Raw genomic sequence first — 24,539 nt, 5'->3', positions numbered from 1 at the left:
ACTGGTAAGTATTCCCAAACATTAATGTGATGATTTGAATGAGAATGGCCCACATGCTCTCATATGTTTGAATATTTGGTCCCCAGTTGGTGGAACTGTTTGGGAAGGATTAGGAGGTGTGGCCTGTTGTAAGAGGCATGTCACTGGGGTGAGCTTGGAGGTCTCAAAAGACTCCATTCCCAGTTCTCTCTCTCTCTCTCTCTCTCTCTCTCTCTCTCTCTCTCTCTCTCTCTCTCTCTCTCTCCCCCCCCCCCCCGTCCCTCCCTCCCTCCCTCCCTCCTGCCCTCCCTCCCTCCTGCCCTCCCTCTTTCCCTCTCTGCTTCCTACTTGTGGATCAAGGTGTAAGCTCTCAGCTGTTCCTGCCGCCACGCCACCCCCCTCCATTACAGACTGTGTCCTTCTGAAACCCTAAGCCTAACTAAATGCTTTCTTTTCTGAGTTGCCTTGGTCATGGTGTTTTATCACAGCAGTAGAAAACTACCTAAGACAGTTATGGAATAAATAATATCAACTGTGTACAAATATATCTAGAAAATTAAAAGGAATAAAATGCTTTTCAATGGGTTCTATAAGGACAACATTATTCAGCGCAAGGTAAGAAGTCACAAACCAATATCTCTCACAAACACGGATGCAAAAACAAAGGTTTTAACATGTCAAATCCATTAATATTTAGAGGAGAATCCATCATGATGTAGCCAGGTTCAAGCCAGGTGTGGTGGCATACTTATTCACTTACTCTTCTAGCAATTGAGAGTCTGAGGCAAGAGAATTTCAAGTTCAAGGCCAGACTGGGTTATATAATAAGACTCTATCTTCAAAAAATAATAAAATGAAGAATAAAAATAAAATAAAGTTACTTGACTTCATCATAGTAAAAACTAAAAAGAAAAGTCATATGATCTCAGTAGATGCAGAAAAATCACTTGACCTAAAATGTCTCAGCATTTACTCTGAATAGCAATCTCTGAAAACAAGTAGTGGGAAAAATTCCACAACCTCATAAAGAATATTTACAAACAAACAAACAAAACCCGCCACTAGAGTTAGCATCAAATTCAATTGAGAAGCACAATCTTCACACAAGGGTGTCGGCCAGCACTCTCTCTAGCACTGGCAATGGGGGTCTAGCAAGGCTGCGTAAAAAGGCAGGTGTTACAAGGGACTAACATAATAAAAGCAAGTAGTACCAAAGGTGGGAAGAGAAGGGTAAGGCTCCTGACACATACAAGTGTGTGTGTGTGTGTGTGTGTGTGTGTGTGTGTGTGTGTGTGTGTTTGTGTGTCTTTGCAGGAATACACACACAAAGAAAAGGCAATCCGAAGGTTCTAAGAGAGTCCATCAGAACTAGCGAATAAGCTTAGCAAGGTTGCAAGAGACAAGACAACTATGCAATTCTCCATCATGTCCCTAACTAGTAGTAATGAAAAATTTGATGTGATTGAAAAGCCAGGACCACAGGGCTGGAGAGATGGCTCAGAGGTTAAGAGCACTGGCTGCTCTTCCAGAGGTCCTGAGTTCAATTCCCAGCAACCATATGGTGGCTCACAACCATCTGTAGTGAGATCGGATGCCTTCTTCTGGTGTGCAGGCATACATGCAGAATACTTGTATACATAAAATATATAAATAATTTTTAAAAAAAAGCCAAGACCACTATAAGAGCATACAAATACCAGACACTTACTGATACTTGCAAGAGACACATGTGGTCAATACTTTGGGAATTTCAAAATGTTACTGAGAAAAATTGAAGATGTAATAGAAAGACTAAATAGCATCAGAGTTACGTATCTCCCACTTTTGATATACAGAGTCAATGTGTTCTCAAGCAAAATATATTCAGTGGAAATCAAACAGCTTTTTCTCAAAGTCCTACAGAATCTCAACGGACCTCGGACAGTCAAAACAACTCTGCAAGGAACAGAACTTGAGACTACCACGACTCCAGTGAGCAGGACATTGTGGTATTGGTGAGGAAAAGGGAGTTTAGAAATAGTTCTGAATACATAACTTTTGTATGTGTTTGTGTATGTTTATGGTGTGCACATGCATGCTCACATGTACTTGGACAACACTTGTGAGCGTGTGCATGTGTGTGTGTGTGTGTGTGTGTGTGTGTGTGTGTGTGTGTGTAAGCCCGAAGTTGATTAAACTTTACCATTAATACCTAGAGTATGTAAGGATTTGGAGTTACTGGAAGCCTCATATGCCACAAGTGAGTATGTAAAATGGCACAGCTAATTTGGAAAGCAGCTTGGCAATTTTTTTAACTGTTAGGCCCAGATATAGCATATGGTCCTACTGTCTGATCCAGCCACAATACTTGTACATATTTACTCAAGAGAGATAAAAGCATGTATCTGTACAAATACTAATACAGAAAAACCCACAAAACAACAACAAAAATGTTCATAACATTCTTAATTGTACTATCTCCAAACTGAAAACAAAGATACTTGCTGCTAACACCTGAAACAGCATGGGTGAATTTTAAAACAATTTTCTTGCATGCAAATGTCATATGAAAGACTCTATATGGTATGAGTTTGTTTATATAAAATTTCAGAAAATTGCAGGCTAATCTGCCATGAGAGAGAGCAGGTTGGTGTTGCCTACTGTGGTGGTTTGAAAGAAAATGGCCCCCAAAGGGAGCAGAACTATTAGAAGGTGTAGCCTTGTTGGAGGAAGTGTGTCACAGTAGAGGCAGGCTTCGAGGTCTCATATATGCTCAAGCCACGCTCAGTGCCTCGGTTTACTTCCTGTTGCCTGCAACAGTTTTCAGCTACCTCTCCAGCACCATGGCTGCCTGCATGCCGCTATTGTCCCACCAAGATGATAATGGACTGAGCCTCTGAAACTGTAAAACTGCCACCTCAGTTAAATGTTTTCCCTTCTAAGAGTTGCCATGGTCACAGTGTCTCTTCCATGCAATAGAAACCCTAACCAAGACACCGAGAGAATGGAGGGTAGGTGAGAGTGAGAAGCTGTGATGCAGAGGCCTGAGGGACGTCTGCAGACAGGACAATGCTTGCTGTCTTGGTTTAGGCTTTGGTTAGCAAGCTGTGTGGTTTGAACTGTACATTTCATGGTGTGTGATGTCCTCAATAAAATTAGTTTAAAAGACAGAAGTTGTCGATTTGGCTTTTCATGCTCTGGCAAACTATGCAGAATCAAGCAACTCATTCTAAATACAGATGCATAGACAAGGGAAATAGGAAGTAAGAGAATTTACTGCTAAGAGACCTGAAAGATGAGCTTCAGGCAAGAGGATAATCATCTTTGAGGAAACTGTTGACATGTCAGTCAGGACACTGAACATGGGTAAATCAGAATAGATTTCATTTTCTAAAAGGATAGTGAAATCTAGTTGGAGAGAAATAAAATAGAACAAAAATACTGATCTAAACAACTGGGAGGTGGAGATCATTTGTGGTCAATGTCATTGTTCAGCAGGAAGAAATAATCACTAACTTTTACCTTATTTACATAAGACAAGATGCATGCTGAAATTTCTAGAGCAATCAATCAAAAAATTAAAAAGAAGTTTCTAAAAACCTTACTGATGGAAGAAGTGGCAGCTCACAACACTTAAAATTTTTAAGCTGAAAGATAATAAAAATATCTCTACATTAAATTCATGCAGTGCAACTACTGCTGAACCCTTAGAGAAAGGTACAACCTTGAGCACTTACATGCTTAAAATTAAATTAATTTTAACTGTACAATTTTAATTGTATATATCCATAGGGTACATGTGATATATTGATGCATTACCACATTCTGTGCTTTAGTTAAATTTAAGTATCTGTTGCCTCAGAAAAGAGTTCAACATCACTGTCTTAGGATCTCTATTGCTCTGAAGGGACACAATGACCACGGCAACTCTTAATAAGGAAAACATTTAATTGGGGCTGGCTTACAGTTTTGGAGGTTTAGTTTATTATTGTCATGGCGGGAAGCATGGCAGCATGCAAGTGGACATGGTGCTAGAGAAGGAGCCAAGAGTTCTATGTCTGGATTGGTAGGCAGTAGAAAAAGAGAGTGACACTGGGCCTGTCTTGAACATCTGAAAACTCAAAGCCCACCCTCCAGTGACACACTTCCTCCACCAAGGCCATACCTAATAATGCCACTACCTATGAGCCTATGGGGGCCATTTTCATTCAAGACATCACAATTACACACAAAACTATTCAACAGTATAAGATCAAAGAAAATATTAACAGATTAATAAGAAGAAAAAGTACTGAGAAATAAAGTACCTTCCTTTTGAAACACTAACAGACATGTCTCTGATCATCTTGTTCAAAAAAAAAAAGAGAGAAAAAGCACAATAAACAATTTAAAGAATAAAAAAATAAAAGCAGATGTAATTTATATTAAGCAAACAACACAAAAAAAAAAAACCTATGGGAAAATTTGCCAAGTTATTAGAGAACACAGACAAAGGGACAAATTCTTTTCATAGTTTAACTCATTAAAATTGACTCAAGAAGAAATAGAAAGCCTAAGTAGCTAATAACAAGAAAAAACAGGATCAGCAGATTCCTCTCCCTAGAAAGAAAACTCAGGGTTGGATTGTAAGTAGCCTACCAACCAGATAGTTTGATCTTAAATGTTTTATTTTTCATAGAACCAGCAGATGAAAAAGTATTTTATAAGTTTAATCTTCCTTTTGCTGATCCCCCACTCAGTGCAAACAATCCTCTCTCCTGCTTTGTTTATATACCATGCATTCCATTGTCCTCTCCTTCCCTCTCCTTCAGGACCAAACATGAACCATGGAAAAGTACTAGCTAGGCCAGAGAACAAGCCACAGGCCCTAAACCAGATGCCCCCAAAGATAAAGAACATCCTGCGGTCAGGTAGGTCAGGTAGCATAGCAACAGAACAATGGGCCCTGATCAGTGACCTTATCACCTAGCACAACATCCTGCAGCTTCACGACCTGCATGTCCCCCTTCAGCTACACATCCCCCCTCAGCTGCCCGTCCTGCACATCCTGCATGTCCTGCACCCCTTCCCTCCTTCCTGCCCCCTCCCCCTCCCATGCTATATAAGCCTTGCTGAGGAGAATACAATTTGCAGCTTGATCAGAACCCTATCTTGCTGTCTTCCTTCGTGTCTCCCGTCCCTTTCATTCTCTACCGCAGGTGGGTCGCCCCCGTTGACACCCCGCTGGCCAGGGCAAGGATCTCTTCCTTCCCTTTCATGATACCTTCTCTACTTTCATGACACACACACACACACACACACACACACACACACACACACACACACTCCCAACACTAGGGCTCCTGGCTCTTTTTTTTTTTTTAACATGGGTGCTGACAATCTTATGTTTTCATGTTTGTGCAGCTAAGCCATCTCCCAATCCCACTTACTCCACCATCTATTACTATAACCAAATATTGGACATTGGATGATTCATAAAGAGCCTGGTTAGCTCAGTCAGTAGAGCATGAGACTCTTAATCTCAGGGTCATTGGTTCATGCCCCACATTGGGCGCCACTTTTTAAGATCAATCCACGTGAGTTTAGTTAATGGGTAATAGGAATTTATTAAGATATAAATTGAGGAAATACACTCACAAATATAGAACAGAGTAGACAGCTGAAGTCATCCTTTGATCTGACCAAGATCCACCTCATTGGCAGCAGGGAGAAGGGGCATTTGACCCTTCTCTCTTTCCTTATAAGAGGTCATGTACAACAGCAAGAAGCACCGCCTCCTTTAGGCCCTATAGCCCAAGGTTATGGGCAGAGCAAATATCACTACACTGGAGGCTAGGAAGTCCCTTAATAACACGAGCCTTGGCAAGTGCTTTTTTAGCACACCCTAGCATGGCAGAGGGCACCATATGGCAAGACAGAAGAAGTGCTAGCTCAGGCCTCTCTTCTTCTAAAGTCACTGGCCCTCTGTGACTCCATCCTGACAACATCATCAGATTTTTTATCACCACCCAAAAGCCTGTCCTCCAATACATTCACAAACTTGGGGATTAAATTCCCAGCACTTTCAAATCAAAGCAGCAAGTGGCTTCTCTCTACACCTTGATTCCTTCATCTAGAAAATGAGAATTAATGCCTGCCATGTAGATTTATTTGAATATATATATTATATATATAATATATATATATTATATATATATAATAGTGCTGAGGTAGTGGCCAGCAAATGTTCATAATTACTATTATTTTATCATGATTAGTAGTGTTTTCTGTACTTTTGTAGGTATCATAGGAGTTGAAGTACCCAAATGTTCATTATGATCTGATTAAATAAATCAAGTATGTTCATAGAACAGACTATCATACAATTGTTAAAAGGAATTAGGTAAGTGTATGTGAAGTCACTTCAAAGAAACATACAGCTGACGACGATGGCACAAGCCTGTGATCCCAGCACTTGTTGATAAAGGCAGTGGGGCTTAGGAGTTCCGTGGACTCTGAATCTGTGGGTTCTGGGCCATTCTGACCTACATAATGAAACACCATCGAGAAAATAGAAGAGGAGGGCTTAGGAAACACTGCCCTGAAACGTGTGTGAGTCTTCGTGATGGTCACTTTTCACTGTCAGCCTGATACCGTGTGGAGAGAAGCTGTTTCGGTTGAGTTGACCTGTGGGCATGCCTGGGGGGATTTTCTTAATTAGCCTGACAGAGGTTGGAAGACCCACCCTGAATGTGCACAGCACACTTGCTGGATTTGGGTCACTAACTTCGTAGAGAAAGTGAGCTGAGCACTAAGTGTGAATGCATTCGTTTCTCCCTGCTCTTTACTGCGGAGATGATGTGACTGGATGCTTTAAGTTCCTGCTTTGACTTCCCCCACAATGTAATGTAATCTGGAATTGTAGGCCAAGTAAACCTTTTCTCTCATAAGCTACTCTTTGTGGGGTGTTTTATCACAGCAACGAAATTAAACTAGGGCAGGTATGGGAACTCTTCATTGTCGTTATTTGTTTTTATTTTGTTTTGTTTTTTGTTTTTGTTTTGTTTTGAGACAGGGTATTGCTAAGTAGCTCAAGCTGGCCTAGAACTCACCAGGTAACACAAGCTATCCTCAAACTTGTAATTCCCTGTCTCAGCCTTCCAAGTGCTAAGATTCTAGAAGTGTGCCACCACTATGCCTAGAACATCATGCTAATAATTTTGTAAAAATACCCACCTCGATGTAAATACACTTACAAAGTGATGAGAAGGAGAGAAGGAAGACTGAAAAAAAAGAGAAGAAAAGAAGAGGGTAGTGGAAGAGGAGGAGGAGAAGGGAGGAGCAAAGGGAAGAGGGAGGGGGAAAGGGAGGAGCAAAGGGAAGAGGGAGGGGGAAGGGAGGAGCAAAGGGAAGAGGGAGAGGGAAGGGAGGAGCAAAGGGAAGAGGGAGGGGAAAAGGGAGGAGCAAAGGGAAGAGGAGGGGGAAAGGGAGGAGCAAAGGGAAGAGGGAGGGGGAAAGGGAGGAGCAAAGGGAAGAGGGAGGGGGAAGGGAGGAGCAAAGGGAAGAGGGAGGGGGAAAGGGAGGAGCAAAGGGAAGAGGGGAGGGAAGAAGGGAGGAGCAAAGGGAAGAGGAGGGGGAAGAAGGGAGGAGGGAGAGCAGAGCGCCTCTCCTGTGGCTCTGAGTCCATGCTGCCCTCTAAGCCAGCTTCTGCCTCAGACTCCTCTGAGTCTGGAAGCCTGCAGTTCAGGCCAAGGCGGTTGTGTGGCCTAAAAGTCCTCTAGTTCTCGCTACACACTAACAATCGTGAAGGCAGACTCGGTGTCTTAGTCAACTGTCTCTTCAACTGTGGGAGCTGAGTTAGGATTCTGCCCTCCAGAGCTGGAGGGCACCCTCCAGGCAGGGCCATGACCTGGACAGTGGCGTTGAGTGGACGTTTTCCAACCGGCCCAGCAGACTCCGTGTCTGCCCGCAGACCCCTGGCCATACCTCCCAGGCACAGTTTGGCGGCCTTGGTCCTCTCTGAGAAATGCCCATTCCTCCAGTCCTTTGTGTCCTGGCTGCTCTACTTCATTCTCTCCCAGCCCCTGCCTCTTCTCACAATTTCCACTGACATTTCCTAGAATAATCCTTCACTATACTGACCATCAAAATACAGCATTCACACTGCACCCAGGGCTAGCTTGGGGCCAAGCCACCTCTGTACCCTCGCACTGTTAATCCCCCTGCACCCTCATGGGGCATCGAAGACCCCATGAGTCAAATGGCTTGCCCAAGGTCACACTGGCAGGAAGCAGCAGATGCCAATTTGAGCACGACTCTTCAGATTTCCAGAATCCCGGAGCTGTGTTGTCAAGATGGTCTGACTCTGCGTCTCTGTGCCCCAAGTACTGAAAATCATGCTCACTGTGGCCCTACTAAGAGGAAGTGGAACCCTTTGGAAGGAAGTCAGCTTGGTACTGGCCTGGTGCCCTCATCACAGAGAAGGTTCACCCTGAAGGTAGAAACAGATCACTTGAAGCAGAGCCAAGAAATGTAGAAAAAGAAGCTGAGAACGGAGGATCTTTTTTGATGCCCTCGTTCAAACCATACCTCAAGTCTTGGTTGCTTCCCCTTAACAAACCAACGAATTCCTTTTCTACTCAAGCCCCACTGAGTTGGGCTTCTGAAAGTTAGACACGTTCCAAGCTTTCACGCAGAAGACACGGCTCTGCTCACAGCTGTTTAAGCACACGCAGTGTGGGGCTTTGCATCTCTGCCCCTCAGAGGACATGAAAAGCCCCTGCCAAAGCTTCAGACTGAGAACTTCACCGGCTTCCTCCCCTGCAGACAGTTCAGGGAGAAGGGCTCCCCTCTGGGAGCCAGACTGGAGTGACGTCTTCATTCCCGGATCTTGATTTAAAGTGATAACAAAAACAAAAGAAATCTGATAAGACTTTTTTAAAAAGTGAATATCATTCTAGCAAAAACCCCAATTATAAAATCTTGTCCATTCATTGGAAACCACTCCGGTGATCTTGTTCAGCTTCTGGATCCCAGCTCCAGGTTTCTTGACTCCTTCACTGGAGAATCCTGACTTTTCCATCCTTGAGTCAGGAAAGAATGCTCTCCCTGCTGGGTCATCTGCACAGGACCACTCCACTCCTCCAGACCACGAATCTGACTTGGGGTGACGGGCTGGAGGATACCAGGGATCCCTACTCCAGCTCATCCCTGGAGGCTCCTCAGGAGGAAGACTCCACCAGGCCCAGGCTCCCAGAAGGACAGCCAGCGATGAGAGACCAGGTTCCAGGCTTGAGACAGACAAGCGTAAACTCAGATACTTAAGATACATAAATAAATTAAATATAACTCATATACCATATGATTTGCTCTTTCACAGTATATAATTCAGTGTTGCCTTTTTTTTTACCCCATATTTACAAGGTTGAGCAAGTTTCTCTTCTTTGTAATTCCAGAACATTCTTCAGCGCTCCAAAGAACAATCTCACACCCATCAACAAGTTAGTGGGAAGGAGAACACGTCACTCCCACGCTCCTGCGCTGGCATCTCCCTCTTCCCTCTGTGAGAAAGAAATGGCCTTCCTCTATCCTCAGGGGAGGACTGGGTGGGGAAGATGTAGGAGACAGCTAGCTGCCAATTAGGTCCCTGCCCTTGGGCCATGACATTCAAAGAGGAGAACAAAAGGCCCAAAGAGGCCATCATTGTGAGCGCCAAGGGAACTACACATCCTGAGTGGCTGGGAGGGGAACACCCCCTTCAGCTAGCCTGGGACTGCCCCTTCTGTTAGGAAAGCAAAGAACCCGGGGTGGGACCTCTCAGCTCTGCCAGGACAGGGGCCTTGATGAGCTGACTGTTGTTTCTGGTCTTATAAACCTGGAGGAGTCGGGGTGAGGGGTCCGAGGATGCCTATTGTCTCCTGTGGTTGGATGTGCCCCTGTGACACCACAGTACAGCACATGGAGCAGGACCAGATGCCAGCGCTATACTCTTGGACTTCCAGTCTCCAGAGCCAAGACCCAGTGGAATGTCTGCTCTTTTAAGAGTAACTCAGACTCGGGGATTTCATTGTGGATGGTGCCAACCCTGGGCAGATGCTCCTGGGTTGTATTAGAAAGCCCGTTGATCAAGCTATGGAGAGCAAGCCAGTAAGTAGCATCCCTCCATGGCCTCTACTTCGGTTCCTACCTCCAGGTTCCTGCCTTGAAATAAAACCCTTCTTTCCCAAGTTGCTTTGGGTCATGGTTTTATCCTATCAACAGAAATCAAACTATCACATGTAGGTAGGTAAGTAAGTAGGCGGATCTCTACCAGACAACAGAGATTGATACATTGATATGTAAATGATGTATGTAAATATAGATGTCAATTAGAAAAAGAACCATGCCCACAGCTCTCAAAGATGAAGAAAACACAGATGAACAAGAAATTAAAAGTTTTGACCCAGCAAAGGAGACCATCATGGAAGCTCTTTAGCAGGAAAAATCTTTAGCAGCCACGCCGCAGACAAGGAGTTAATCCAGGATTTACAAAGAACTGAAGAACAAGTACCAGGGGAAAGGCTTTACTTCATTTCATAGCTTATAGCTTGTAGTCCATCACTGAGGGAAGCCAGGGCAGGAGCCCAAAGCAGGAACCTGGAGGCAGGAGCTGAAGCAGCGGCCATGGAGAATTGCGGTTAATGAGCTTGTGCTCCATGGCTTGGTCAGGTTGTTTTCCAATGGGCTAATGAATCTGAATGGACAGTTCAAAAGAAGAGACACAAATGGGCAACAGTAACCATTTTTAACAGTGATCAACATCTTTAGTCATCAAGGAAAAGTGCTTGGAGAGTCCTTCTCACCCCAGTCAGAAGGGCTGTCAGCAAGAAATCTGATGACAACCGTCACTGGAGAGGGCACAGGGACAGAGGAACTCTCACTCATTGCTGGTGGGAATGCAAATTAACACAGTCATTGTGGAAATCAGTTTGGAGGCTCCTCAAAAAATTACTACCATATGACCCAGTTGGTCCACTCCAGGGCATATACCCAGAGAACTCCATAACCCACCACAGAGATATTTGCACAACCTTGTTTGTTGCTGTTATTTATGATAGAAAGGAAATGTCCATCAGCAGATGAATGGGTAATAACAATGTGGTACGTATATAAAATGAAATATTACTCAGCTCTGAAGAAAAATGAAATCACAACACTTTCAGGAAAAAGAATGAACTTAGAATGTATAATATTTAGCAAGGTTACCCAAACTCAGAAAGGAAAAAAATGCATGTATTTCCCCATATGCAGAACCTAGCCTACAGTGTGTGTGTATGTGTGTGTGTGTGTGTGTGTGTGTGTGTGTGTGTGTGTGTGTGTAGCCATAAGGGTGGGTATGGTATAGCATTCAGAAATGAGGCCAAGAAAGAGTAATATTAGATAATAAGAACAAAATGCAGGAATCATTAAAAAGAATATAAAGCTAATTGTTTTTTCTATTTAACTGTATTTTTTTTTCTTTTTTGTGATGGATAACTGCATAAAATATAGCAGATAGAGAATATGTAGCACTCTAAAAGAAGAATGGTCATTCTAACTGTATTCTAACTGTATGGTATTCTAACTCTTCATTGAGGTATACAGAGTTTGGAACTGGGTGAGTGGTTCCTTTAATCGAGCTGAGTAATTTTTTTATTTGTGAGTTCATTGCAATAAAGTGATTTTATTTCCAAGGCAATCTGTGAGCATAGAAGAAGAGTTTCATGCTGAAAGCTTAGAAAACAATCTCAATAAAATGTCCCAAATCTAGGGAAAGAGATGGCCATGCAGGTCTAGGAGAAATTCAGAATATGAAACAGACCAGACTAAAAAAGGACCTCCTCACATCACATTACAGTTAAAACCCTAGATTTCAAGAGAACAGAGAACACATACTGAAGGCCTGAAGATAAAGTGAGGTGCATAGAAAGGTGGACCCATCAGAATAACAGCAGATTTCTCTACAGAAACCTTAAAAGCCAGGGAGCCTTGGGATGATGTGCTTCAAGTTCTGAGAGACAAAAATGGCCAAGCCAGACTGCTATACCCAGCAAAACTATCCGTTGTAATTGAAAGAGAAATGTCTCCACAATGAAGACACGATTAAAGGAGTCTGTGATTATTAAGCCAGTACTACAGAACGTACTTAAAGGAATCTTCTAGACTGAAAAGTAAATACAACCATGAGGCTATAGAAAAGACATATTAAAACAGTCGTTAAAGGGGCTGGAGAGATGGCCCCACAGTTAAGAACACTTGGTGCTATTGCAGAGCACTGGGGTTCCCAGCATCCACGTGCTGGCTACAAGCACCTGTAACTCCCAGAGACCAGCAGCAACATGGCTCTATGCTACCGCCCATTCTCTCAACCTCTCTCCGGATGTCAGGGGGAGGTGATCACGCTCCCTTCAGAGCAATGCTGCAGCACCCAGCAAAGGGCAACCCCTGTGTTCTCTGTCTTTGACTCAGGGCCCCAAGAACCCAGGCACCAAGAGAACCCAGGTACCTCAGGCACCTAATGAGGGGCTGGACTCTCAGCTCCATTAATGACCCAGCTGAAGACCCATCACAGGCGAGCAGATGCTTGGCCCCTCCCACAGGCCCTTGGCACTCACCCCTCCCCTGCATGCTGGCCCAGGAGGGACTCCTGGAAGTTCCCACCATCTGTGATGGCTTCTCACCAACAGGTCCGGCAGGAAGTGCTTTGCAGTTAATACCTACCACAGGCCCCTCAACCCTATGTCAGTCAGTCCCTTTCACCTGCCCCCCACAGGCGGGCCCAAGGGCATGCTTTCTGCACCATGGCACAGAGTGGGGCAGGACTCAGCAGAGAAGCTCACACTGTCCTTGCTCCCCATACTGACTTCCTGTCCCTCGGCCCACTCCCTTGGCTAGCACTTTCTGAATTCATACATCTTCACTTCAGTATTCTCTTGGGAAGCCAAACTACACCGAAAGGGAAGACTCTCTGGAAAGTTTCAGGTCAGTGAGGGAGGAAGAGGGCGAATGGTGGGATCTGGGAAATGGGGTCAGCTGTCCAGCTGGAGCTAACACCAGGACATGACTCCAAAGCTGGAGGAGTAATCAAGCTAGTCCCTCGCTTGTAGCAAGCTTTCTTGTCAGACTATCTTTGGACCGCCAGCCCGCAAATAATGACCTGGAGACTTATTATTAATTATGAAAGCTTGGCCTTTAGCTTAGGCTTGTCTCAACTAGCTCTTCTAACTTAAATTAACACACATTTTTTAATCAATGATCTGCCACGTGGCATTATCTCTCTTCCATCTTGCACCTCCTGTCTCCTCTCTGTGTCTGGCTGGCAACTTGCCCTTCTTTTTCCCAGAGTCCTCTCTGTCTCTGGAAGTCCCACCTATACCTCCTGCCTAGCTATTGGCTGTTCAGCTTTTTATTACACCAATCACAGCAGAACACCTTCACACAGTGTAAAAATAACCCACAACACTCGTTCACATCACACTCAGCTCTGTAGGAGTGTTACTCCCAGGATGAGGAAGACGCCCGAGAGAGTGAAAACTAGAGGTCCCAGAGCAGTTAGGGAAACAGCCTGGGTCCCAGATCCAAGCACATCCCTGTCCAGCTTCCAAGCCTGTCTGGAGAAGTGGTGGAAAATGGGGTGGCTGTGGTTTTACCCCAGCTTTCTGAGACTGAGCTGAGACCAGAGGGTGACAGGGAACCAGATGGAGTATCGCCTGCCTTGAGCAGCACCACACCCAGGATCGGTACATTCAGTGACGTGCACTGAGCTGCCCACCTGGCTCTAATGTCTGTGTGGGGACAGTGCCAGGATTCCCAGCTGCACATGTGGAAACTGAGGCTCAGAGCGGCATGGCCTGCCAGGGTCAGTACAGCCAGAGTGCCTGTGCCAGGCTTCTACCAGACAAGACCAGGTCTTGCTTTGAGGTGTCTCATGTGTCAGTCTTTGAACAACCTCTGCTTTTTCTTCTTGGATCCCAGATAAAACCTACCAGTGACCTTGGACATCACCTCTTCCAGGAAGCCCTCTGCCCCCTGCTAAGCCTGAGTCAGGGGCTTTCTGTGAGCCTCCAGAGGCTGATTATTGAGGGACAGCGGTGTGCTGTTAAACTCTCTCCTGGGGCTCTCTCTTCCTCATGCCTGCCCCAGGGTTGCAGCCGAGCTCAGGTACTGAGCTTGTAAGTTTTCTACTGCTGTGATAAAATATCCCAACAAAAGCAACTCAGGGAAGAACGGGCTTATTTTGGCTCACAGTTCCAGGGGCACGGAGTTCATCATGGCAGGCAAGGAATAACAACAGTCAGGGAACAGGGCGGCGGCGGCAGCGGCGGCGGCGGCGGCAGGAGGAAACCAGCCCATCACATTTCCTAGAGAGAATAAGACATGGCAGCATAAAGCCTCAAAACCTACAAATCCTAAAAACTATAAATCCTCAAAGTTTTTCCCCAGTGACGTACCTTCTCCAGCAAGACTCCACCTCCTAAAGGCTCCATAACCTCCCCAAGCAGCGCCACCACGGGAGACCAGGTGTTCAAACACATGAGCCTGTAAGGGGGCGTTCCTCACCCAAACCACTGCACTAGGAAAGGCCCCTTCTTCGCTGAGGTTGCGCACTCAGAGGCAGGCTCCTATCGAAGGTAAGCCAACTGGGGTGGTTCTCAAAGACTTCTAACCTGGACCCCAGGAAGGAGAGTCCATTCTCTACACCAACAGCTAGCCCCGGGACCACCAGAAACGGGCCACATACCACCATGACCCCCAACCAACACAGGAGCACCACACGAGGAGAATGGGTACCACTGCCAGGAGACATACCGAGGCAAGAGATGAAGACAAGGTCCCTTCCGTGCTCATGCCTTGGTGCCGCTCCCCATAGCTCCTGGAGGCCAGCATTTTCCAGTGCCCTCATGACCAAAAAAACCCCAGACACCTATGCTCAAGGAAATACTAATTAAATGAGAGCATCGGCCCAACCGTGGGGCAGATCACCCTCTCCTTGAGTCTTTTGAGGCTCTGTTGATTTGGAGAATAACAACCAACAGTGAAGCAGGCTGGGCTGGTGGGCAGGCTCCCTGAGGCTGGAGAGGAAGACACTAAGACTGGCCCAAACATATACCTGCGCTTCGCCCACACGTGCCAGGCCCCTCTTGCCTCTGGGGAGTTGCCCTCACGCTCCCCTCACAGAGGCCACAGGCATGAACTGGGCCTCTTGCCATGACCTGGCTGAGTCTGTGGTGTGAGCTACAGGAGGCAGCCCAGGTTTGCCTGGAAGCTCGGGGTCACCAGTCAGAGCGGATGCTTTGAATTTAGACCCGGGTTTATGAGCCGTGGCGGCCGCCAGCAGGGACAGGGCGCAGTCCGCGGGCCAGGGGCCGAGGGAGGAAGGCGCACTTTTAATGGAGTTGCCTGTTTCTCCCAAATATTACGCTAGGCAGGGAACTTGGACCAGAATGAAAGGCAAGGGTCTAATTTTAGACAGTACCTATGAATGAAACTTGACCCGGGCCTGGGGAGGAAATACCTTCCACTGGCCCATGCCAGGGCCAGCGTGTGCGATTTTCTGCTAAATCAGGCAGCTCCAACAAACAGGTCGCCGCGGAGACTCGGCTTGTCTCTTTCCTACACTACACCCATGTCACTTCTAAACACACCGCCCTCTCTCAGCCCCTCTTCGTTCACACAAACTCCTGGTCACTGGTCCCTCGGGTTCCGGCTAGTTAACCTCAGCTCCTGGTTCCTCTACCTTGCCCTTCCTGACCAAGAGCCTAAGACATTAGGTCAAGCTAGCCTGGGTGCCACACCATCAGAACCAAGTGCCACAGCCTCAGAACCATTGGGGTCAGGAGGCAGCTTGATCTGGACTCTGGACCTCAAGAAGAAAGGTCCACAGTCCTCCCCATCCCTGGCTGCCTCCAAAATGTCCTGCACACAGCCACATAAGGATCTGAGCTCAGTCAATACCATTCCTTAAGACAAGACGGTTGCCCCCATGGTTTGTTGCTTCCAAGCCTAGGTTGAACGGAGCAGAAGGCACCATCTGTCCCCAAATGCCCACTGTCTTTACTTCCTGTTTTTTTAATGTGATTTGGCAAATTTCTTCAGGGAACAAATAAGAGCAGGAGCTGCCATCACTGTGGATACTGAACCATGGCACAGCAGAACGAACAGGCCAGCACCCCCATTCCCAAGGGTCCACAGTATGTCTGGGATGTTTGATGACTCTCTTGCCCCCATTGAGCCTCTGTTTACACATCTGTAAAATGGGATGGCAACTTCCCAGGGCAGTGGTGATAGGCAGGGTATTTTAAAAACCTGGGTCTCTGCCAAGACCATCTTTGAGCATCCAAGCTGAGTTTTCATCAAGTTCTTTGTCCTCAGTAGGGCAAATGTGGTGGTTAATGTTAGGTGCCAAATTGGGCCATTGACCCCCAAATAGATGGTCAGACATCCTCTGGGGTGTTTGCATCCCTTTATATAAGTGGATGTGAGCAAAGACGTCTTCCTCCATATAGAAGTGGACCTCATCCAACCAGAAAAGACCAAAATGGCAGAAAAAGCCTGACCTCCCCTAAGCACGTATGAACTCGGCAGCAGACAGCCTCAACTTGAACCACAGCACCAGCTCTCTCCTGGGTCTCCAACTCCAGCCCACCCTACCGATTTGGAGTCCTCACAGTCACAGGAGCTGGTTCCTTCAGACAAATCACCCTTTGTAGGCCGCGTTCCATTGAAGAGTGCTGTGATTCCTTTACCAACTTGCAGCTGTCACAGAATTATTAATCACTCCTTATTGGGGTGACAAATACCTGGCAGAGAACTCAAGGAAAGAAGGATGGATTTTTACTCAGCACAAGAGCAGAGTCCGTCACGGCAAAGAAGCAACGGCATAGGAGCTTGGTCACATGGCATGCATAGTCCGGCAGCAGGGACAGGTGAGTGGCAGTGCTCAGCCGACTTCCTCCCTCACGGTTAGTTAGTCCAGGACCCCAGACGGCAGAATGATGTCATTCACAATTAGGGTAGATCTTCGGATTTCAATTCACCCAATCTAGAAACTCACAGATACACCCAGAAGTTTATGTCTCAGGTGATTCTAGACCTTGTCACACTGGCAATCAATATTCGCCATCACAAGTCCACCCTTTGTCAACTTGAAACCCAAACATAAAAATTTTAGCCACGATTTCCACCCCTTGTCCCCATAGGTTCATAGCCTGCCTCATGATACAAAATTCAATCAGCCAACTTCAAAAGTCCCCATGGTCTTGAACAGTTTCAGGACTTAAGTAAAAGCTGGGAGATGGCTAAGTAGGTACAAGCAGTTGTTGTGCAAGCATGAAGAATCAAGTTCAAATCCCTAGACCCCACATAAAAAGCCCAGCATGGCTGTGCTTGTCTGTACCTCCCACACTGGAGGTTCAGGCTCTGGGAGCTTGCTAGCCACCTACTCTAATAGCGAGCTTCCAGTTCAGTGAGAAACCTTGCTCAAGTTGATAAGACAGACAGCAACAGAAGACATCTGACATCTTTCTCTGGCCTCCACATTCACACATGCAAACACATGCACATGCATACTGGCGTGTATGCATGTAACACACACACTCATACTAAATAAATAAATTTAATTTCCATAGTGGCCGTACAAGTTTGCACTCCCACCAGCAATGGAGGAATGTTCCACATCCTCTCCAGCATGAGTTGTCACTTGTGAGTTTGATCTTCTGAAGGGTGTAAGATGGAATCTCAAGGCAATTTTGATTTGCATTTCCTTGGTGGTAATGTTGTGGGGTAGTCACCAGAGAAGACTGCTTGGACATGGTTTAAAGACAACAGAAAGTCTTTATTAGCCAGCTGGCAACTACACTGAGAGTTTGGGGGGGATCCCAGTGTAGCCCTGAGCTTTTCTTAGGGTGAGTTTTTAAGCACAAAAACCATGTTCTGGGTTGACATACTTCAGTTAACAAGATCAGTTGGCCAGAAGCAGAACTACAGAAGCTTAAAAAAAAAATGAGTACATTTAGAGACTTTCCCAGAGCTAGATGGACTTTGGTGGATTAGGTCTTTGTTTTAGTTTTGGCAGGTGGTACTGTCTACGTGCTGTTTTACAGACTGAGTGGTACTTCCATCATGGAGTCAGTTATGCTAAGGTCTGGGCTCCTGTTACAGCTAAGGATGCCCAACATTCCTTTAAGTGTTTCTCAGCCATTTAAGATTCCTCTGTTGAGAATTCTCTGTTTGAATCTGTACCCCATTTTTTAACTGGATTATTTGGTTTGTTGATGTCTAGTTTCTTGAGTTCTTTATGTATTTTGAATATTAGCTCTCGATCAGATGTGGAGTTGGTGAAAATCTTTTCTGATTCTGTCCGCTGCATTTTGTTTTATTGATGGTGCCCTCTGCCTTACAGAAGCTTCTCAGTTTCATGAAGTCCCGTTTATTTTTTTTTTATTTTTTTATTTTTTTTATTTTTTTTTGGTTTTTCAAGACAGGGTTTCTCTGTGTAGCTTTGCGCCTTTCCTGGAGCTCACTTGGTAGCCCAGGCTGGCCTCGAACTCACAGAGATCCGCCTGGCTCTGCCTCCCGAGTGCTGGGATTAAAGGCGTGCGCCACCAACGCCCGGCGAGGTCCCGTTTATTGATTGTTGTTCTTAGTGCCTGTGCTGTTGGTGTTCTATTTAGGAAGTCATCCTCTGTGCCCATGTGTTCAAGACTATTTCCCCTTTCTCTTCTACCAGGTTCAGTGAATCTGGTTTTATGCTGAGGTTTTTGATCCACTTGGACTTGAGTTTTGTGCAGGGTGATAGATACTGTACAGGGTTGTTTGAGCTATCCTGGGTTTTTTGGTTTTCTATATGAAGTTGAATATTTTCCTTTCAAGGTCTGCAAAGAATTGTGTTGGAATTTTTATGGGAAATGTGTTAAATCTGTAGATTGCTTTTGGTAAGATGGCCATTTTTACTGTTAATCCTACTGATCCATGAACAAGGGAGATCTTTCCATCTTCTGATGTCTTCTTGTAGCAGGAATCTTAAAAGTTCTTATTAATAAAACCAAACTTGAGGCAGGCATTGGGGTGAACACTGGAAGATCAAGCTACAGCTAATCTCACCTGGCCAACTTCTCAGCTGATCTTGTTTCCTCAGACTAGAAGTTTCTGTGTCCTCATATCCGAATGGCTCTCAGATGAACTGTGCTGCTAGAAGCCTGAAAACTTAACCAGCCAAATGCTTCTAGTTTCTGGTCCTCATGCCTTATATATCTTTCTGCCTTCTACCATCACTCGCTGAGATTAAAAGTGTGTGTCATCATGTTTGGCTGTTTCCAATGTGGCCTTGAACTCACAGAGATCCCATGATGGATTTCTGCCTCTGGAATGCTAGGGTTAAAGGCATGTGCTACCACTGCCTATCCTCTATGTTTAATCTAGTGGCTGTTCTGTCTCTGACCCCAGATAAGTTTATTAGGATGCACAATATTTGGAGGAACACAATACCACCTCATCTTCTCCAATTTGTTTCTTCAAAGACTTGAAGTTCTTGTCATATTGGCCTTTCACTTGCTTGGTTAGAGTTAACCCAAGATATTTTATACTATTTGTGGCTATTGTGAAGGATGTTGCTTTCCTGATTTCTTTCTCAGCCCATTTGTCATTGTATATATGAAGGTTACTGATTTTTTTTAGTTAATCTTGTATCCTGCCACATTACTAAAGGTGTTTATCAGCTGTAGGAGTTCCCTCATAGAAGTTTTTGGGGTCACTTATGGATACTATCATATCATCTGCAAATAATGATACTTTGACTTCTTCCTTTCCAATTTGCATCCCCTTGATCTCCAGTTGTCTTATTGCCTCAGCTAGAACTTCAGTTACTATATTGAATAAATATGGAGAGAGTGGGTAGCCTTCGTTCCTCAGAAAACTGGGAATTGATCTACTTCAAGACCCAGCTATACCTCTCTTAGGCATATACCCAAAAGATGCTCCATCCTACCACAAGGACACTTGCTCAACTATATTCATAGCAGCTTTATTCATAATAGCCAGAACCTGGAAATAATCTAGCTGTCTCTCAACTAAAGAATGGATAAAGAAAATATGATACATTTACACAAATGGAGTATTACTCAGCTGTTAAAAGCAATGACATTATGAAATTTGCAGGCAAATGGATGGAACTAGAAAAAAATCATCCTGAGTGAGGTAACCCAGACCCAGAAAGACAAACATGGTATGTACTCACTCATAAGTGGATATTAGCTGTAAAGGAAAGGATAACCATGCTACAATCCACAGACCCAGAGAGGCTAAGTAAGAAGGAGGGCTCAAAGGGGGCACACATGGATCTCCCTGGGCAGGGGAAATAGAAGAGATTTTGTGGTGGATTCGGGGAGTGGGGGTGAGGTTGAGAACAGGAGAACTCAGGTGGGGAGGGGAGAAAGTACTGGGAGAAGCAACTGGAAATGGGGGGGGGCATTTAGGGAGGGGCAATGTGGAAACCTAGTGCAGTAGAAACTCCCTGGAGTCTATGAGAGTGGCCCTAGGGAAGACTCCTAGTAGTGGTGGATACAAAGCCTGAACCGGCCATCTTCTGTAACCAGGCAAGGCTTCCAGCAGTAGAACTGGGACATCAAACCAGCCACCAAACCTCCGACCTGCAATCTGTCCTACCTGTAAGATGTGCTGGAGTAATGGTGGCACAGAACTGTGGGAGTGAGCAACCAGTGACTAGTCCAACTTGAGGCCCACAGCATGAGAGGGAGTCCATGCCTGATACCACCTAGATGGCCAGGAACCAGAAGCTGGATAGCCCAGAAACCCAGGATAGAACCAAACATGACTGGCAAAAAAAAAGAAAAGGAAAGAAAGAAAGAAAGAAAGAAAGAAAGAAAGAAAGAAAGAAAGAAAGGTAGAAAGTCAATGAACTCATTTCTAATGCTATTCTGCTACATTCATGGATCAGTGCCTAGCCCAGTTGCTGTCAGAGAGGTGTGAGTCAGCAACTAAAGGGAGCAGATGCAGAGACCCACAACCAAATACTAGATGGGGCCAGGGGAACCCCACAGAAGAAGGGGAGGAAAGGTTGGAGGGGCCAGAGGGGTCGGGGACACCACGAGAACACAGCCCACAGGATCAACTAAGCAGGGCTCATAGGGGCTCACAGAATCTGAAGCAACAAACAGGGACCCTGCATGGGTCTGCACTAGGTCCTCTGCAGATGCTCTATGGTTGTGTAGCTCGGTGTTCTTGTGAGACTCCCAACAGTGGGAGAGGAGGGGGCTGTCTCTGATTCTTTTGCCTGCACTTGGGACCCTTTTCCTCCTACTGAGTTGCCTCATCCAGCTGCGATATGAGGGGTTTTTTTGTGTGTGCCTAGTCATATTGTATCTAGTTGTCCCATGTTCTGCTGATATCTCTGGAAGGCCTGCTCTATTTTTTGAAGGGAAATGGAAGAGGAGTGGATCTGGGGGAGAGGGAATATAAGGGTAGGGTAGGGAGGAGGGGAGGGAGGGGAAACTGTGGTCAGGATGTAACGATTGAGAAATGAATAAAAAAGAAAGAAAAAGAAAAAGAAATTTAAAAATTAAGTACAGGGCTGGCGAGATAGCTCAGTGTGTGGGTAAGGCACTTCCTGTCAACTCTGATGACCTGAGTTCAACACTTGGGACCAACATAGTAGAAGGAGAGAACTGGGTCTTTGAAGTTGTCCACTGACCTTCACACATTTGTACATATTCACACACAGAGCATACACACACACACACACACACACACACACACACACACACACACACACACTGCAAAATCCACAGAGTCTGTTTAAAGGGCAAAAGAACTTATTAAGAAAAAAAACTCACTGTACATTACAGAATTGATGCAGGTTCTGGAACGCTGTTCCAGCCACCTGGATCAATCCCACATCCAAGTCTCACGAGGGAGCAAAGAGTGCGATGCTTACGTGCATCTCAGGTCTTAAGGGTCGCTGAGAGGCCACGCCCCAAGAGCACATACTTCAAGGTCATAGACAGAACAGCTACCCACTACATCTCCCTCTTTTGTCTAAATAAGAGAGTTCTAACCTAATATAAAACTACATACAATAGGAACTATTATCAATAATCCTCCAGGAGCAGGGAAAGGTAATAACCTAAACAAAAATAGAAATATAACCAGCAAGAAAAACATCAAACAAGAGACATATACTAAAATCCAGAGATGTCCACAACTTAGGTAAAGGGCATGTTACCGAGATTACTCCAATAGCTGTCCTATCCTGAAGTATCTGAATCTAGTATTTAATATGTTCTAGCTAGGATATTATAACTGTAACTATTTAGTCTTTAATCCCATCAAAGACCTGAGAAGGAACATAATAATACCTGAGAAAATGCAAGCAAGCCACTTCCAAAAATCTTGCGAGAACAGACAGAGGCAGCTGGCAGCCTGGACAGTCATCTAAAGTTTCTCAGCACCACCAGGGCATCCAAATTGACTACAGGCCTAGAATATCCGACAGACCATTTTCAGAAGCAGGAGTTTTGAAAGACCATCTTACCCTGTCTTGGTAAGGTTCAGTAGTCGCTTTTCCTTGTGTCCTGCTCATCCGGAAAGGACAGAGTTCATTCTGTCAGCAGTTGAGGCAAGGGCAGTTTTTTGCCCAGCAGGCCATTTTGTGCCAAGAAGACAAACTTCCAAACAGAGTGTCTTAGAAGCCCAACATTCTCTCGGGATCAGATCAGTGCTGCCAGGAGCAATCGTGTCTCACATCAACAGAATTCTAAGCTATCAAAACATTTAAGTGCCATATCCTCTAGGTCTATGAAGTATTTGAAGATTATCTATCTATCTGACATATGTTCTTGTAAATCTGGAGAACCTAACTAACATAACTATAGAAAGGACAAGCATAGGTGACTATAATTTTGGAAATCTTGTCTACCTAAATAACCTAAGGACTGAGGCTTCAAAAACAAGGTAAACAGTCTGTAAACAGATGTACAGTATTGGGACAATGACCTTGAACTTTTGACAATATTCAAAAATTATCTTAATCAGAGGTAGAAATGTATAGTGCAATATGCAATATAACAACAATATCCTTGATATGTATCAATATACAAAATATCCTAAACAGGGGCAGAACATACATATAGTGTGACAAATATAATTTTATATTTGTATCAATATATAAAATATTTCAAACAGGAGCAGGAATATTTGTAAATACGACAAATAGAGTATCAATATGCAAGTTATCTTAAACAGGAATATAAAAATAGTTTACACTTGTGTCAATATACAAGAACCCATATCAATGCAAATTATCCAAGGCTCACAGTTTGCTAAATCAGTTTACTAGTAGATACAATAATCTACCTTAACATCCTATACCTATCCATTCCCCCTTTTCTTTTCTTTTCTTTTTTTTCTTTTCTTTTCTTAAGGAGAATAATGAGTCTAAATTTTATTGTTCCACCCCCCAACCCTAGGGTTTATCCATAACCCTGAGAAAAATAAAACCTTTGGGAGAGGGGGCATCATTGTCTTAGAATTACTTCCTGCTGTGTAGGGGGCGATGGTGTTTCTGTGGGGTCCTGTAAGAAAGCTCAGATAGTTAGGTCTCAGTAGGACTAGCTGTAGATTCTGCAGCCAGTCTCAGAGTAATGGGTAAAGTTGTCTGGGGTTCTGGCTGGAAGTGTAGTGTGTAGTACCTCATCTTGGATCTGTCCTGAAGAGTTTTCAGTCCAAAGTTGATCATTGAGTAATGTTCATGGGTAGCAGGGCATCATTGTTGCTGTGGGTCCGAGAAGCCATCTATTACCTAAGTGTAAGAGTCTTTTCTGAGACTCAGGCAGTCTTTTAACTGTGAGCCTTGTAGCATCAAAAAATAAATCACGAGAGTTAAGGAGATGGCTCAGTTGTTCAAGTGTTTGCCACGCAAGCACAGAGATGTGAATTTTAGATCCCCAACATCCATGGAAAAAGCTGGGCACCGCAGCATGTACCCATAATCTAACTGCAGAGAAAATCGAAACAGGAGGGTCCCTTGCTAGAGAGCCTCCCTGAATCAATGATTTCAGGTTCAGTGAGAGAGCCTGTGAGGAAGACACTTGACATCAGCTTCCAGCTTCCACACACATGAAGAACACACGAACAGGTAGATATCCATGCTGTGCTGGCTAGTTTTTTGTCAGCTTGACACAAACTATAGTCATCTGAGAGGAAGGAACCTCAATTAAGAAAATGCCTCCATAATATTTGACTGGAGCAAGCCTGTAGAGCATTTGTTTAATTAGTAATTGATGTGGGAGGGGCCAGCCCATTGTGGGTGGTACCATCCCCTGGGCTGGTGCTCTTGGGTTCTATTAAGAAAGCAGGCTGCCGGGCAGTGGTGGCGCACGCCTTTAATCCCAGCACTTGGGAGGCAGAGGCAGGTGAATCTCTGTGAGTTCAAGGCCAGCCTGGTCACAAAGTGAATTCCAGGAAAGGTGCAAAGCTACACAGAGAAACCCTGTCTCAAAAAAAAAAAAGAAAAGGAAGGAAGGAAGGAAGGAAGGAAGGAAGGAAGGAAGGAAGGAAGGAAGGAAGAAAGA

Source organism: Peromyscus maniculatus, chromosome 8, assembly GCF_049852395.1.
Source record: "Peromyscus maniculatus bairdii isolate BWxNUB_F1_BW_parent chromosome 8, HU_Pman_BW_mat_3.1, whole genome shotgun sequence".
NCBI classification, from domain to species: domain Eukaryota; kingdom Metazoa; phylum Chordata; class Mammalia; order Rodentia; family Cricetidae; genus Peromyscus; species Peromyscus maniculatus.
Note: the sequence above shows the minus strand (reverse complement) of the source record.